The 18,605-nt window shown below is 41.2% G+C and overlaps 1 long non-coding RNA gene and 1 pseudogene across 17 annotated transcripts; one reads left to right on the top strand and one right to left on the bottom strand.

Annotated features, from left to right (window-relative positions):
* Nucleotides 1-13,520, top strand: part of LOC127915730 (M1-specific T cell receptor beta chain-like) — a 16,514-nt pseudogene extending 2,994 nt beyond the window's left edge.
* Nucleotides 6,977-10,167, bottom strand: LOC127915734 (uncharacterized). 17 transcript variants are annotated; one of them, XR_008091861.1, is made up of 8 exons: nt 9,782-10,167; nt 8,839-9,617; nt 8,143-8,347; nt 8,020-8,101; nt 7,856-7,978; nt 7,651-7,732; nt 7,405-7,609; nt 6,977-7,240 (listed from the first exon to the last, which is right to left on the bottom strand). It is a non-coding gene; the product is annotated as an uncharacterized LOC127915734 (long non-coding RNA). The 17 variants fall into 17 exon arrangements; XR_008091864.1 differs by lacking the exon at nt 7,651-7,732 and having other exon boundaries at nt 7,405-7,650; nt 7,938-8,101; nt 8,839-9,289; nt 9,372-9,412; nt 9,659-10,167; XR_008091871.1 differs by lacking the exon at nt 7,651-7,732 and adding an exon at nt 9,659-9,699 and having other exon boundaries at nt 7,405-7,650; nt 7,938-8,101; nt 8,839-9,412; nt 9,741-10,167.
* Nucleotides 13,521-18,605: the final 5,085 nt, after the last annotated feature.

Genomic DNA, 18,605 nt, shown 5'->3' with positions numbered 1-18,605 from the left:
AAGAATACCGTAGTAATACTGTTAGAATACTGTAATACTGGTAGAATACTGTAATACTGTTAGAATAATGTAGTAATACTGGTAGAATACTGTAAGAATACTGTAGTAATACTGTAAGAATACTCGTAGTAATACTGGTAGAATACTGTAATACTGTTAGAATACTGAAGTAATACTGGTAGAATACTGTAATACTGGTAGAATACTGTAATACTGGTAGAACCTGTTAGTAACACTGTAAGAATACTGTAATAGTAAGAATACTGTTAGAATACTGCAAGTAATACTCGTAAGAATACTGTTAGAATACTGTAGTAATACTGTTACAATACTGTAAGAATACTGTTATAATACTGCAAGAATAATAATACTGTAAGAATACTGTTATAATAGTGTAAGAATATTGTAATAGGAATACTGTAATACTACTGTAGTAATAATGATACTATAAGAATACTGTAATAATACTGTAGTAATAATGATAATAATACTGTAAGAATACTGTAATAATACTGTAGTAATAATGATACCATAAGAATACTGTAATAATACTGTAATAATAAGTAATAATGATGTATAAGAATACTGTAATAATACTGTAATACTACTGTAGTAATAATGATACTATAAGAATACTGTAATAATACTGTAGTAATAATGATACTATAAGAATACTGTAAGAATACTGTAGTAATAATGATACTATAAGAATACTGTAAGAATACTGTAATAAATACTATAAGAATACTGTAATAATACTGTAGTAATAATGATACTATAAGAATGAATACTGTAATAATACTGTAGTAATAATGATACTATAAGAATACTGTAATAATAGAATACTGTAGTAATAAGAATACTGTAATAATACTGTAGTAATAATGATATGTAAGTATGTGTTTGACAATACATTTAGTAATAATAATTATGAAGATTCATGTGTTCTCTATTGATTCATTTGTTTGAGTCTCTTGGCATTCATTTTATTGAACTGTCTATTGACATTTTGTCATGAACTGTCTATTGATTCATTTTGTGATTAACTGTCTCATTGATTCATTTTGTGATGAACTGTCTCATTGATTCATTTTGTGATGAACTGTCTCATTATTCATTTTGTGATGAACTGTCTCATTGATTCATTTTGTGATTAACTGTCTCATTGATTCATTTTGTGATGAACTCTCTGATTCATTTTGTGATGAACTGTCTCATTGATTCATTTTGTGATGAAATTGATTCATTTTTGATAATTCATTTGTGATTAACTGTCTCATTGATTCATTTTGTGATTAACTGTCTCATTGATTCATTTTGTGATTAACTGTCATTGATTCATTTTTGATTAATTCATTAATTTTGTGATTTGTCTCATTGATTCATTTTGTGATGAACTGTCTCATTGATTCATTTTGTGATTAACTGTCTCATTGATTCATTTGTGATTAACTGTCTCATTGATTAATTTTGTGATTAACTGTCTCATTGATTCATTTTGTTGAACTGTCTCATTGATTCATTTTGTGATGAACTGTCTCATTGATTCATTTTGATGAACTGTCTCATTGATTCATTTTGTGATTAACTGTCTCATTGATTCATTTTGTGATGAACCGTCTCATTGATTCATTTTATTTAAACTGTCTCATTGATTCATTTTTGAACCGTCTCATTGATTTTAACTGTCTCATTGATTCATTTTGTGATTAACTGTCTCATTGATTCATTTTTGTGATGAACTGTCATTGGATTCATTTTTGATTAACTGTCTCATTGATTCGTTTTGTGATGAACTGTCTCGATTCATTTTGTGATGAACTGTCTCATTTTGTGATGAACTGTCTCATCGATTCATTTTGTGATGAACTGTCTCATTGATTCATTTTGTGATGAACTGTCTCATTGATTCATTTTTGTGATTAACTGTCTCATTGATTCATTTTTGTGATTAATGTCTCATTGATTCATTTTGTGATGTCTCATTGATTCGTTTTGTCATGAACTCTCTCATTGATTCATTTTGTGATTAACTGTCTCATTGATTCATTTTGTGATTAACTGTCTCATTGATTCATTTTGTGATGAACTGTCTCATTGATTCATTTTGTGATGAACTGTCTCATTGATTCATTTTGGTGATGAACTGTCTCATTGATTCATTTTGTGATGAACTCTCTCATTGATTCATTTTGTGATGAACCTCTCATTGATTCATTTTGTGATGAACTCTCTCATTGATTCATTTTGTGATGAACTGTCTCATTGATTCATTTTTTGTGATGAACTGTCTCATTGATTCATTTTGTAATGAACTCTCTCATCGATTCATTTTGTGATGAACTGTGTTGTTGATCCGGGGTTCAGGTATGATGTTGACAGCAAACAGAGCTATTGATTGAGTGTTAAAATACTCCACCGTTTTCTCCATGCAGATCCCAACATCAAAGTCACTGAACCCACAGTGAAAGTCCTAGCACCCTCCGCTAGGGAGTGTGAAGATAGAAACAAGAAGAAGAAGAAGACCCTAGTGTGTGTAGCCACCCGCTCTACCCCACCACGCCACGGTCTTCTGGCAAGTCAACAATGTCAACAGAACTGAAGGTGCCGGGACCGACAACAGGGCCTTGTGGGATAAAGATGGTTTATACAGTATCACCAGCAGACTGAAAGTCCCAGCCAATGAATGGCACAAACCAGAGAACAGATTCACCTGCAATGTCAGCTTTTACAATGGGACTGGATATATACAAGTGAAAGACACCATTAGTGGAGACTTCAAGGTAATAAAACAATGAACACAGTCTGTGTTTCTGAGAAGAAAGAGATTTGACTGAACTAGTACACTAGTTTTGAGGCTCCAATGCATTCCCCAATGTCTAAGTGGTACCGTGATGTATAATCTCATCTGAAACTCTCCTTCTTTGTTTCTTTCAGGTCAAAGTGGGGGAGAGATAACGACAGGTAAATGTGCCCATTTTATACTAGTTATTTTTCTACATACCTAAATACATGGCATACTGTACTGATGACCTGCATACTGATGACCTGCATACTGTACTGATGACCTGTATACTGATGACCTGTATACTGATGACCTGCATACTGATGACCTGCATACTGTACTGATGACCTGCATACTGATGACCTGCATACTGATGACCTGCATACTGATGACCTGCATACTGATGACCTGACATACTGATGACCTGCATACTGATGACCTGCATACTGATGACCTGTATACTGTACTGATGACCTGTATACTGATGACCTGTATACTGATGACCTGCATACTGATGACCTGCATACTGTACTGATGACCTGCATACTGATGACCTGCATACTGATGACCTGCATACTGATGACCTGCATACTGATGACCTGCATACTGTACTGATGACCTGTATACTGATGACCTGCATACTGATGACCTGCATACTGATGACCTGCATATACTGATGACCTGCATACTGATGACCTGGATGACCTGCATACTGATGACCTGCATACTGATGACCTGTATACTGATGACCTGCATACTGATGACCCGTATACATACTGATGACCTGTATACTGATGACCTGCATCCTGATGACCTGTATACTGATGACCTGCATACTGATGACCTGCATACTGATGACCTGCATACTGATGACCTGTATACTGATGACCTGTATACTGATGACCATACTGGGATGACCATACTGATGACCTGCATACTGATGACCTGCATACTGATGACCTGTATACTGATGACCTACATACTGATGACCTGTATACTGATGACCTGCATACTGATGACCTTTATACTGATGACCTGCATACTGATGACCTTTATACTGATGACCTGCATACTGATGACCTGCATACTGATGACCTGCATACTGATGACCTGTATACTGATGACCTGTATACTGATGACCTGTATACTGATGACCTGTATACTGATGACCTGTATACTGATGACCTGCATACTGATGACCTGTATACTGATGACCTGCATACTGATGACCTGCATACTGATGACCTGCATACTGATGACCTGCATACTGATGACCTGTATACTGATGACCTACATACTGATGACCTACATACTGATGACCTGCATACTGATGACCTGTATACTGTACTGATGACCTGTATACTGATGACCTACATACTGATGACCTGCATACTGATGACCTGTATACTGATGACCTGTATACTGATGACCTGTATACTGTACTGATGACCTGCATACTGTACTGATGACCTGTATACTGATGACCTGTATACTGATGACCTGTACTGATGACCCATACTGATACTGATGACCTGTATACTGATGACCTGTATACTGATGACCTGCATACTGATGACCTGCATACTGATGACCTGCATACTGATGACCTGTATACTGTACTGATGACCTGTATACTGATGACCTGCATACTGATGACCTGTATACTGATGACCTGTATACTGATGACCTGTATACTGATGACCTGTATACTGATGACCTGCATACTGATGACCTGTATACTGATGACCTGCATACTGATGACCTGCATACTGATGACCTGCATACTGATGACCTGCATACTGATGACCTGCATACTGATGACCTGCATACTGATGACCTGCATACTGATGACCTGTATACTGATGACCTGTATACTGATGACCTGCATACTGTACTGATGACCTGTATACTGTACTGATGACCTGCATACTGATGACCTGCATACTGATGACCTTTATACTGATGACCTGCATACTGATGACCTGCATACTGATGACCTGCATACTGATGACCTGTATACTGATGACCTGTATACTGATGACCTGCATACTGTACTGATGACCTGCATACTGATGACCTGCATACTGTACTGATGACCTGTATACTGATGACCTGTATACTGATGACCTGCATACTGATGACCTGCATACTGATGACCTGTATACTGTACTGATGACCTGTATACTGATGACCTACATACTGATGACCTGCATACTGATGACCTGTATACTGATGACCTGATGACCTGTAGACTGATGACCTGCATACTGATGACCTGCATACTGATGACCTGTATACTGATGACCTGCATACTGATGACCTGCATACTGATGACCTGCATACTGATGACCTGTATACTGATGACCTGTATACTGTACTGATGACCTGTATACTGATGACCTGTATACTGATGACCTGCATACTGTACTGATGACCTGCATACTGATGACCTGCATACTGATGACCTGCATACTGATGACCTGCATACTGATGACCTGTATACTGTACTGATGACCTGCATACTGATGACCTGCATACTGATGACCTGCATACTGATGACCTGCATACTGATGACCTGCATACTGATGACCTACATACTGATGACCTGCATACTGATGACCTACATACTGATGACCTGCATACTGATGACCTGCATACTGATGACCTGCATACTGATGACCTGCATACTGATGACCTGTATACTGATGACCTGTATACTGATGACCTGTATACTGATGACCTGTATACTGATGACCTGTATACTGATGACCTGTATACTGATGACCTGTATACTGATGACCTGTATACTGATGACCTGTATACTGTACTGATGACCTGTATACTGATGACCTGTATACTGATGACCTGTATACTGATGACCTGCATACTGATGACCTGCATACTGATGACCTGTATACTGATGACCTGCATACTGATGACCTGCATACTGATGACCTGTATACTGATGACCTGTATACTGATGACCTGCATACTGATGACCTGTATACTGATGACCTGCATACCTGCATAATGATGACCCGCATACTGATGACCTGTATACTGATGACATACTGTACTGATGACCTGCATACTGATGACCTGTACATGACCTGATGACCTGTATGACTGTGACTGATGACCTGACCTGTATACTGATGACCTGCATACTGATGACCTGTATGACTGCATACTGATGACCTGTATACTGTACTGATGACCTGCATACTGTACTGATGACCTGTATACTGATGACCTGCATACTGATGACCTGCATACTGATGACCTGCATACTGATGACCTGCATACTGATGACCTGTATACTGATGACCTGTATACTGATGACCTGCATACTGATGACCTGCATACTTTACTGATGACCTGCATACTGTACTGATGACCTGCATACTGATGACCTGCATACTGATGACCTGCATACTGATGACCTGTATACTGATGACCTGCATACTGATGACCTGCATACTGATGACCTGCATACTGATGATCTGCATACTGATGACCTGTATACTGATGACCTGCATACTGATGACCTGCATACTGATGACCTACATACTGATGACCTGTATACTGTACTGATGACCTGCATACTGATGACCTACATACTGATGACCTACATACTGTACTGATGACCTGCATACTGATGACCTGTATACTGTACTGATGACCTACATATTGATGACCTGCATACTGTATTGATGACCTGCATACTGATGACCTGCATACTGTATTGATGACCTGCATACTGATGACCTGCATACTGATGACCTGCATACTGATGACCTGCATACTGATGACCTGCATACTGATGACCTGCATACTGTACTGATGACCTGTATACTGTACTGATGACCTGCATACTGTACTGATGACCTGCATACTGTATTGATGACCTGCATACTGATGACCTGTATACTGTACTGATGACCTGCAGTGTATATCAGGGTTTTCCTGGTCCTGGGTTAGGGTTTAGGGTTTAGGGGTTAGGAGTTGGGGTTAGGTCTTAGGGTTAGGGGTTAGGGGTTAGGGTTAGGGTTGGGGGTTAGGGTTTTGAGTTAAGGGTTAAGGGTTAGTTAGGGGTTAGGTTAGGGGGGGTTAGGGTTAGGGGTTAGGTTAGGTTTAGGGTTAGGGTTAGGGTTAGGTTTAGGTTTAGGTTAGGGTTAGGTTTAGGTTAGGGTTAGGGTTATGGACCCAAAGGGTCATATTTCATATCCCCAGGACCCAGAAACACTAACCTAGATCATTGGTTATATCCTCAGGACCAGGAAACACTAACCTAGATCATTAGTTATATCCCCAGGACCAAGAAACACTAACCTAGATCATTAGTTATATCCCCAGGACCCAGAAACACTAACCTAGATCATTAGTTATATCCCCAGGACCCAGAAACACTAACCTAGATCATTGGTTATATCCCCAGGACCCAGAAACACTAACCTAGATCATTAGTTATATCCCCAGGACCCAGAAACACTAACCTAGATCATTGGTTATATCCACAGGACCAAGAAACACTAACCTAGATCATTAGTTATATCCCCAGGACCCAGAAACACTAACCCAGATCATTGGTTATATCCCCAGGACCCAGAAACACTAACCTAGATCATTAGTTATATCCCCAGGGCCAAGAAACACTAACCTAGATCATTGGTTATATCCCCAGGACCCAGAAACACTAACCTAGATCATTGGTTATATCCCCAGGACCCAGAAACACTAACCTAGATCATTGGTTATATCCCCAGGGCCAAGAAACACTAACCTAGATCATTGGTTATATCCCCAGGACCCAGAAACACTAACCTAGATCATTAGTTATATCCCCAGGACCCAGGAACACTAACCTAGATCATTGGTTATATCCTCAGGACCCAGAAACACTAACCTAGATCATTAGTTATATCCCCAGGGCCAAGAAACACTAACCTAGATCATTGGTTATATCCTCAGGACCAGGAAACACTAACCTAGATCATTGGTTATATCCTCAGGACCAGGAAACACTAACCTAGATCATTGGTTATATCCCCAGGACCCAGAAACACTAACCTAGATCATTAGTTATATCCCCAGGGCCAAGAAACACTAACCTAGATCATTGGTTATATCCCCAGGACCCAGAAACACTAACCTAGATCATTGGTTATATCCCCAGGACCCAGAAACACTAACCTAGATCATTAGTTATATCCACAGGGCCAAGAAACACTAACCTAGATCATTGGTTATATCCCCAGGGCCAAGAAACACTAACCTAGATCATTGGTTATATCCCCAGGACCCAGAAACACTAACCTAGATCATTAGTTATATCCCCAGGACCCAGGAACACTAACCTAGATCATTGGTTATATCCTCAGGACCCAGAAACACTAACCTAGATCATTAGTTATATCCCCAGGGCCAAGAAACACTAACCTAGATCATTGGTTATATCCTCAGGACCAGGAAACACTAACCTAGATCATTGGTTATATCATCAGGACCAGGAAACACTAACCTAGATCATTGGTTATATCCCCAGGACCCAGAAACACTAACCTGATCATTAGTTATATCCCCAGGGCCAAGAAACACTAACCTAGATCATTAGTTATATCCCCAGGACCCAGGAACACTAACCTAGATCATTGGTTATATCCCCAGGACCCAGAAACACTAACCTAGATCATTAGTTATATCCACAGGGCCAAGAAACACTAACCTAGATCATTGGTTATATCCCCAGGGCCAAGAAACACTAACCTAGATCATTGGTTATATCCCCAGGACCCAGAAACACTAACCTAGATCATTAGTTATATCCCAGGACCCAGGAACACTAACCTAGATCATTGGTTATATCCTCAGGACCCAGAAACACTAACCTAGATCATTAGTTATATCCCCAGGGCCAAGAAACACTAACCTAGATCATTGGTTATATCCTCAGGACCAGGAAAACACTAACCTAGATCATTGGTTATATCATCAGGACCAGGAAACACTAACCTAGATCATTGGTTATATCCCCAGGACCCAGAAACACTAACCTAGATCATTAGTTATATCCCCAGGGCCAAGAAACACTAACCTAGATCATTAGTTATATCCCCAGGACCCAGGATCACTAACCTAGATCATTGGTTATATCCCCAGGACCCAGAAACACTAACCTAGATCATTAGTTATATCCACAGGGCCAAGAAACACTAACCTAGATCATTGGTTATATCCCCAGGACCCAGAAACACTAACCTAGATCATTGGTTATATCCCCAGGACCCAGAAACACTAACCTAGATCATTAGTTATATCCCCAGGGCCAAGAAACACTAACCTAGATCATTAGTTATATCCCCAGGGCCAAGAAACACTAACCTAGATCATTGGTTATATCCCCAGGACCCAGAAACACTAACCTAGATCATTGGTTATATCCCCAGGACCCAGAAACACTAACCTAGATCATTGGTTATATCCCCAGGACCCAGAAACACTAACCTAGATCATTAGTTATATCCCCAGGGCCAAGAAACACTAACCTAGATCATTGGTTATATCCCCAGGACCCAGAAACACTAACCTAGATCATTGGTTATATCCCCAGGACCCAGAAACACTAACCTAGATCATTGGTTATATCCTCAGGACCAGGAAACACTAACCTAGATCATTGGTTATATCCCCAGGACCCAGAAACACTCACCTAGATCATTGGTTATATCCCCAGGACCCAGGAACACTAACCTAGATCATTGGTTATATCCCCAGGACCCAGAAACACTAACCTAGATCATTGGTTATATCCTCAGGACCAGGAAACACTAACCTAGATCATTGGTTGTATCCCCAGGACCCAGAAACACTAACCTAGATCATTGGTTATATCCCCAGGGCCCAGAAACACTAACCTAGATCATTGGTTGTATCCCCAGGGCCCAGAAACACTAACCTAGATCATTGGTTATATCCCCAGGACCCAGGAACACTAACCTAGATCATTGGTTATATCCCCAGGACCCAGAAACACTAACCTAGATCATTAGTTATATCCCCAGGACCCAGGAACACTAACCTAGATCATTGGTTATATCCCCAGGACCCAGAAACACTAACCTAGATCATTGGTTATATCCCCAGGACCCAGAAACACTAACCTAGATCATTGGTTATATCCCCAGGGCCCAGAAACACTAACCTAGATCATTAGTTATATCCCCAGGGCCAAGAAACACTAACCTAGATCATTGGTTATATCCCCAGGACCCAGAAACACTAACCTAGATCATTGGTTGTGCTGTATTTTTCTCAATGGATGATCTGCTAACAATATCATCTGATACCACCTTAATCAAGGTCATTTGAAGGTATTGTTGTACTTGCAGATTACTATGTGAAGAGCACCCAGACTGCCAAGCTGGCCTACAGCATCTTCATCGCTAAGAGTACCTTCTATGGCCTGGTCGTCATGGTTATGATTTGGAAGTTCCAGGTGAGTTCGCTGCAAATATGATAAAGGTTCATCACACAGCCATCTCTCTCCTCTTCTATCTCTGCCTTGTGCTCAAGGAGTCCCAGATCAGTTTTGTACGGTCTTGCCAACTCCTATGGTCAGGTTGACCGTGACCACACAAACAGATGCCACTGGGCACACCATGTCGTTTCAACGTGGATAATTGGGAAACATTTGGTTTAGACGTTGATCAATGAGATTACAATTTATATTCACCCAATCAAAAAGAAAGCCAAAAGTTAGTTGAATTTCCAGTGTGTTTTCCCCGTGATTTCAACCATCTGAAAGCACAAACATGTTCAAATGGAAAACAACAATGTCTGATTTTTGGTTTAGTTGTCAACCAAATGTCTGTCACTGCTCTTTCTACCATCTAAAAGCTCAACACAGTTCAAATGGGGATCCACTGTCAGATATTGAATCCTTTATAGAACAGATTAATGTGTTATCACTGGGCTTCATCTAATAGCACAACCTAGGTAATGACCATAGGAGTTGACAGGACAGCACAAACAGATCTGGGATCAGGCTAGGTAATGACCATAGGAGTTGACAGGACAGCACAAACAGATCTGGGATCAGGCTAGGTAATGACCATAGGAGTTGACAAGACAGCACAAACAGATCTGGGATCAGGCTAGGTAATGACCATAGGAGTTGACAAGACAAACACAAACAGATCTGGGATCAGGCTAGGTAATGACCATAGGAGTTGACAAGACAACACAAACAGATCTGGGATCAGGCTAGGTAATGACCATAGGAGTTGACAGGACAGCACAAACAGATCTGGGATCAGGCTAGGTAATGACCATAGGAGTTGACAAGACAACACAAACAGATCTGGGATCAGGCTAGGTAACGACCATAGGAGTCATTTATCCTTTATCTCTGTGTTCCCATACAGACACCATACTGTCTTGAGACATCTCTGTGTTTCACATGCAGACACCATACTGTCTTTAATCCTGTATCTCTGTGTTTCCATGCAGACACCATACAGACACCATACTGTCTTTAATCTCTGTGTTACCTACAGTGTCTTTATCCTGTATCTCTGTGTTTCCATACAGACACCATACTGTCTTTATCCTGTATCTCTGTGTTCCCATACAGACACCATACAGAGACCATACTGTCTTTATCCTGTATCTCTGTGTTTCCATACAGACACCATACTGTCTTTATCCTGTATCTCTGTGTTCCCCATACAGACACCATACTGTCTTTATCCTGTATCTCTGTGTTCCCATACAGACACCATACTGTCTTTATCCTGTATCTGTGTGTTCCCATACAGACACCATACTGTCTTTATCCTGTATCTCTTTATTCCCATACAGACACCATACTGTCTTTACAGTTCCCATACAGACACCATACTGTCTTTATCCTGTATCTCTGTGTTCATACCCATACAGACACCATACTGTCTTTATCCTGTATCTCTGTGTTCCCCATACAGACACCATACTGTCTTTATCCTGTATCTCTGTGTTCCCATACAGACACCATACAGTCTTTATCCTGTATCTCTGTGTTCCCATACAGACACCATACTGTCTTTATCCTGTATCTCTGTCTTTATCCTGTATCTCCCATACAGACACCATACTGTCTTTATCCTGTATCTCTGTGTTCCCATACAGACACCATACTGTCTTTATCCTGTATCTCTGTGTTCCCATACAGACACCATACTGTCTTTATCCTGTATCTCTGTGTACAGACAACATACTGTCTTTATCCTGTATCTCTGTGTTCCCATACAGACACCATACTGTCTTTATCCTGTATCTCTGTGTTCCCATACAGACACCATACTGTCTTTATCCTGTATCTCTGTGTTCCTCATACAGACACCATACAGACACCATACTGTCTTTATCCTGTATCTCTGTGTTCCCATACAGACACCATACTGTCTTTATCCTGTATCTCTGTGTTCCCATACAGACACCATACAGAGACCATACTGTCTTTATCCTGTATCTCTGTGTTTCCATACAGACACCATACTGTCTTTATCCTGTTTCCATATCTCTGTCTTTATCCTGTATCTCTGTGTTCCCATACAGACACCAGACACCATACTGTCTTTATCCTGTATCTCTGTGTTCCCATACAGACACCATACTGTCTTTATCCTGTATCTCTGTGTTCCCATACAGACACCATACTGTCTTTATCCTGTATCTCTGTGTTTCCCATACAGACACCATACTGTCTTTATCCTGTATCTCTGTGTTCCCATACAGACACCATACTGTCTTTATCCTGTATCTCTGTGTATCTCTCCTGTATCTCTGTGTTTCCCATACAGACACCATACTGTCTTTATCCTGTATCTCTGTGTTCCCATACAGACACCATACTGTCTTTATCTGTATCTCTGTGTTCCCATACAGACACCATACTGTCTTTAATCTCTGTTTCTGTGTTTCTGCAGACACCATACTGTGTATTCCCCATACAGACACCATACTGTCTTTATCCTGTATCTCTGTGTTCCCCATACAGACACCATACTGTCTTTATCCTGTATCTCTGTGTTCCCATACAGACACCATACTGTCTTTATCCTGTATCTCTTTATTCCCATACAGACACCATACTGTCTTTATCCTGTATCTCTGTGTTCCCATACAGACACCATACTGTCTTTATCCTGTATCTGTGTGTTTCCATACAGACACCATACTGTCTTTAATCTCTGTGTCTGTGTTTCACATGCAGACACCATGCTGTCTTTAATCTCTGTGTCTGTGTTTCACATGCAGGGCTCCTCAGAGAAACAGATTTAACGGAATACAAGCGGCCCAAGGAGGATGTCCTGCATGGGTGTTGACTCCATGTGATCGAGAACGGACTGGCAAATGGGCAATTCTGGCAAATGCCAGATGGACCGATTCATCTTTAGCCCAGTGGGCCTATCTAAATTGGCTTTTTTTTTCTCAAAATAATAATAATTTGTCTAGTAAAGAGGTTCTTAAAGAAAAACATGGGCAGGTGTGTTAGAAATGCCCGGGCCGGTTTCTGGTCCCAGTTTGCCCCTGTGTGTAATTGTATTGTCCATTGTGCTTATTGTTGCCAGTATCTCTTTAATGCCCTGTCTATGTGAAGATGTGCTTTTCAGAATCTCCTACGAACATGAACTTGCAATTTAAATGTATATTTGAATAAATTCAGCCAAAACAATCTTTCAATTAACTTACGAAATCAGTGTCTGTTTGTTTTTCCTGTAATTACAGTAGAGTATGTATCAATACACTTTGCTTTCCAATTTCTAAATGTTCATTTGTGAATAATAATCTGGCCAGCATCCCGGAGTCACCTCTTCACTGTTGACGTTGAGACTGGTGTTTTGTGGGTAGTATTTAATGAAGCAGCCATTTGACGACTTGTGAGGCGTCTTTTTCTCAAACTAGACACTAAAATACTTGTCCTCTTGCTCAGTTGTGCACCGGAGCCTCCCACTCCTCTCTCTATTCTGGTTAGAGACAGTTTGCTCTGTTCTGTGAAGGGAGTAGTACACAGCGTTGTACGAGATCTTCAGTTTCCTGGCAATTACTCACACGGAATAGCCTTCATTTCTCAGAACAAGAATAGACTGACGAGTTTCAGAAGAAAGTTATTTGTTTCTGGCCATTTTGAGCCTGTAATCAAACCCACAAATGCTGATGCTCCAGATACTCAACTAGTCTTAAAGAAGGCCAGTTTAGTCACTTCTTTAACACAGTTTTCAGCTGTGCTAACATAATTGCAAAAGTGTTTTCTTATGATCAATTAGCCTTTTAAAATGATAAACTTGGATTAGCTAACACAACGTGCCATTTACAACATTAACAATGTCTACACTGTATTTCTGATCAATTTGATGTTATTTTAATGGACAGAAATGGGATTTTCTTTCAAAAACAAGGACATTTCTAAGTGACATCAAACTTGTGAACGGTAGTGTGTGTATTAAAATGGTAATGTCATACAGTAAACACTTAAGCCTTTACATTTAATGCCCTGATACATTTAATGCCCTGATACATTTAATGCCCTGATACATTTAATGCCCTGATACATTTAATGCCCTGATACATTTAATGCCCTGATACATTTAATGCCCTGGTACATTTAATGCCCTGGTACATTTAATGCCCTGATACACTTAATGCCCTGGTACATTTAATGCCCTGATACATTTAATGCCCTGGTACATTTAATGCCCTGATACACTTAATGCCCTGGTACATTTAATGCCCTGATACATTTAATGCCCTGGTACATTTAATGCCCTGATACATTTAATGCCCTGATACATTTAATGCCCTGGTACATTTAATGCCCTGGTACATTTAATGCCCTGATACACTTAATGCCCTGGTACATTTAATGCCCTGATACATTTAATGCCCTGGTACATTTAATGCCCTGATACATTTAATGCCCTGATACATTTAATGCCCTGATACATTTAATGCCCTGGTACATTTAATGCCCTGATACATTTAATGCCCTGGTACATTTAATGCCCTGGTACATTTAATGCCCTGGTACATTTAATGCCCTGATACACTTAATGCCCTGGTACATTTAATGCCCTGATACATTTAATGCCCTGGTACATTTAATGCCCTGATACACTTAATGCCCTGGTACATTTAATGCCCTGATACATTTAATGCCCTGGTACATTTAATGCCCTGATACATTTAATGCCCTGATACATTTAATGCCCTGGTACATTTAATGCCCTGGTACATTTAATGCCCTGAGCCTTTTTACTGGTACATTTAATGCCCTGGTACATTTAATGCCCTGATACATTTAATGCCCTGATACATTTAATGCCCTGATACATTTAATTTAATGCCCTGTACATTTAATGCCCTGATACATTTAATGCCCTTATACATTTAATGCCCTGATACATTTAATGCCCTGATACATTTAATGCCCTGGTACATTTAATGCCCTGGTACATTTAATGCCCTGATACATTTAATGCCCTGATACATTTAATGCTCACATCTAGACACATTTACAGCTGTAATTTACATGCCCTGATACATTTAATGATTGTACATTTAATATTTCTTTCTGACAGCTGAACCATCCAACTGACAAGCCTTTCTTTTTGATCAATTAGCCTTTTAAATGATCAACTTGTATTAGCTAACACAACGTGCCATTGGAAGACAGGAGTGATGGTTGCTGATAATGGGCCTCTGTACACCTATGTAGATATTCCATTAAAACTCAGCCGTTTCCAGCTACAACAGTCATTTACAACATTAACAATGTCTACACTGTATTTCTGATCAATTTGATGTTATTTTAATGGACATAAATGTGCTTTTCTTTCAAAAACATGGACATTTCTAAGTTCAAAAACATGGACATTTCCTCAACTTTACTGTCAGAGTCCATTGGAACTCTGCTGAAAACTAAGTGACCCCAAACCTTTGTAGTGTGTGTATACGTAGCCTATTTAAAGGAAGAGAAGCTTAGGCCAGAATAACTCAGAGAGAGAGATTTGCCCGTGGCAAGCTGTCGACACCCACATGCATTTCTTTATGTTAGATGGCTACTGCATCTGTTATAGACACATAGACTTACAGAAGGAGGGTAATTCAAACATTTTCTATCTGAATATTTTGTATAAAGATTAGTATTATATTGTTAGATTATAAGAGTTACTCTGGTTGGGCTGAAACAGTCTTCCTCAACTCAAGTCCAACTGTCAGAGTCCGTTGGAACTCTGCTGAAAGTCTTCCTCAACTCATGTCCAACTGTCAGAGTCCGTTGGAACTCTGCTGAAAGTCTTCCTCAACTCATGTCCAACTGTCAGAGTCCGTTGGAGCTCTGCTGAAAGTCTTCCTCAACTCATGTCCAACTGTCAGAGTCCGTTGGAGCTCTGCTGAAAGTCTTCCTCAACTCAAGTCCAACTGTCAGAGTCCGTTGGAACTCTGCTGAAAGTCTTCCTCAACTCAAGTCCAACTGTCAGAGTCCGTTGGAGCTCTGCTGAAAGTCTTCCTCAACTCATGTCCAACTGTCAGAGTCCGTTGGAACTCTGCTGAAACAGTCTTCCTCAACTCATGTCCAACTGTCAGAGTCCGTTGGAACTCTGCTGAAAGTCTTCCTCAACTCATGTCCAACTGTCAGAGTCCGTTGGAACTCTGCTGAAAGTCTTCCTCAACTCATGTCCAACTGTCAGAGTCCGTTGGAGCTCTGCTGAAAGTCTTCCTCAACTCATGTCCAACTGTCAGAGTCCGTTGGAGCTCTGCTGAAAGTCTTCCTCAACTCAAGTCCAACTGTCAGAGTCCGTTGGAACTCTGCTGAAAGTCTTCCTCAACTCAAGTCCAACTGTCAGAGTCCGTTGGAGCTCTGCTGAAAGTCTTCCTCAACTCATGTCCAACTGTCAGAGTCCGTTGGAACTCTGCTGAAACAGTCTTCCTCAACTCATGTCCAACTGTCAGAGTCCGTTGGAGCTCTGCTGAAACGGTCTTCCTCAACTCATGTCCAACTGTCAGAGTCCGTTGGAGCTCTGCTGAAACAGTCTTCCTCAACTCATGTCCAACTGTCAGAGTCCGTTGGAGCTCTGCTGAAAGTCTTCCTCAACTCAAGTCCAACTGTCAGAGTCCGTTGGAGCTCTGCTGAAACAGTCTTCCTCAACTCATGTCCAACTGTCAGAGTCCGTTGGAGCTCTGCTGAAACAGTCTTCCTCAACTCATGTCCAACTGTCAGAGTCCGTTGGAGCTCTGCTGAAACAGTCTTCCTCAACTCATGTCCAACTGTCAGAGTCCGTTGGAGCTCTGCTGAAACAGTCTTCCTCAACTCATGTCCAACTGTCAGAGTCCGTTGGAGCTCTGCTGAAACAGTCTTCCTCAACTCATGTCCAACTGTCAGAGTCCGTTGGAGCTCTGCTGAAACAGTCTTCCTCAACTCAAGTCCAACTGTCAGAGTCCGTTGGAGCTCTGCTGAAAGTCTTCCTCAACTCATGTCCAACTGTCAGAGTCCGTTGGAGCTCTGCTGAAAGTCTTCCTCAACTCATGTCCAACTGTCAGAGTCCGTTGGAGCTCTGCTGAAACAGTCTTCCTCAACTCAAGTCCAACTGTCAGAGTCCGTTGGAGCTCTGCTGAAACAGTCTTCCTCAACTCATGTCCAACTGTCAGAGTCCGTTGGAGCTCTGCTGAAAGTCTTCCTCAACTCATGTCCAACTGTCAGAGTCCGTTGGAGCTCTGCTGAAACAGTCTTCCTCAACTCAAGTCCAACTGTCAGAGTCCGTTGGAGCTCTGCTGAAACAGTCTTCCTCAACTCATGTCCAACTGTCAGAGTCCGTTGGAGCTCTGCTGAAACGGTCTTCCTCAACTCATGTCCAACTGTCAGAGTCCGTTGGAGCTCTGCTGAAACAGTCTTCCTCAACTCATGTCCAACTGTCAGAGTCCGTTGGAGCTCTGCTGAAACAGTCTTCCTCAACTCAAGTCCAACTGTCAGAGTCCGTTGGAGCTCTGCTGAAACAGTCTTCCTCAACTCATGTCCAACTGTCAGAGTCCGTTGGAGCTCTGCTGAAACGGTCTTCCTCAACTCATGTCCAACTGTCAGAGTCCGTTGGAGCTCTGCTGAAACAGTCTTCCTCAACTCATGTCCAACTGTCAGAGTCCGTTGGAGCTCTGATGAAACAGTCTTCCTCAACTCAAGTCCAACTGTCAGAGTCCGTTGGAGCTCTGCTGAAACAGTCTTCCTCAACTCAAGTCCAACTGTCAGAGTCCGTTGGAGCTCTGCTGAAACAGTCTTCCTCAACTCATGTCCAACTGTCAGAGTCCGTTGGAGCTCTGCTGAAAGTCTTCCTCAACTCAAGTCCAACTGTCAGAGTCCGTTGGAGCTCTGCTGAAACAGTCTTCCTCAACTCATGTCCAACTGTCAGAGTCCGTTGGAGCTCTGCTGAAAGTCTTCATCAACTCATGTCCAACTGTCAGAGTCCGTTGGAGCTCTGCTGAAACAGTCTTCCTCAACTCAAGTCCAACTGTCAGAGTCCGTTGGAGCTCTGCTGAAACAGTCTTCCTCAACTCAAGTCCAACTGTCAGAGTCCGTTGGAGCTCTGCTGAAAGTCTTCCTCAACTCATGTCCAACTGTCAGAGTCTGTTGGAGCTCTGCTGAGTCTTCCTCAACTCAAGTCCAACTGTCAGAGTCCGTTGGAGCTCTGCTGAAAGTCTTCCTCAACTCAAGTCCAACTGTCAGAGTCCGTTGGAGCTCTGCTGAAACAGTCTTCCTCAACTCAAGTCCAACTGTCAGAGTCCGTTGGAGCTC

This window comes from Oncorhynchus keta, chromosome 35, assembly GCF_023373465.1.
Source record: "Oncorhynchus keta strain PuntledgeMale-10-30-2019 chromosome 35, Oket_V2, whole genome shotgun sequence".
NCBI lineage: Eukaryota > Metazoa > Chordata > Actinopteri > Salmoniformes > Salmonidae > Oncorhynchus > Oncorhynchus keta.
This window is presented reverse-complemented; position numbering and strand designations above follow the sequence as displayed.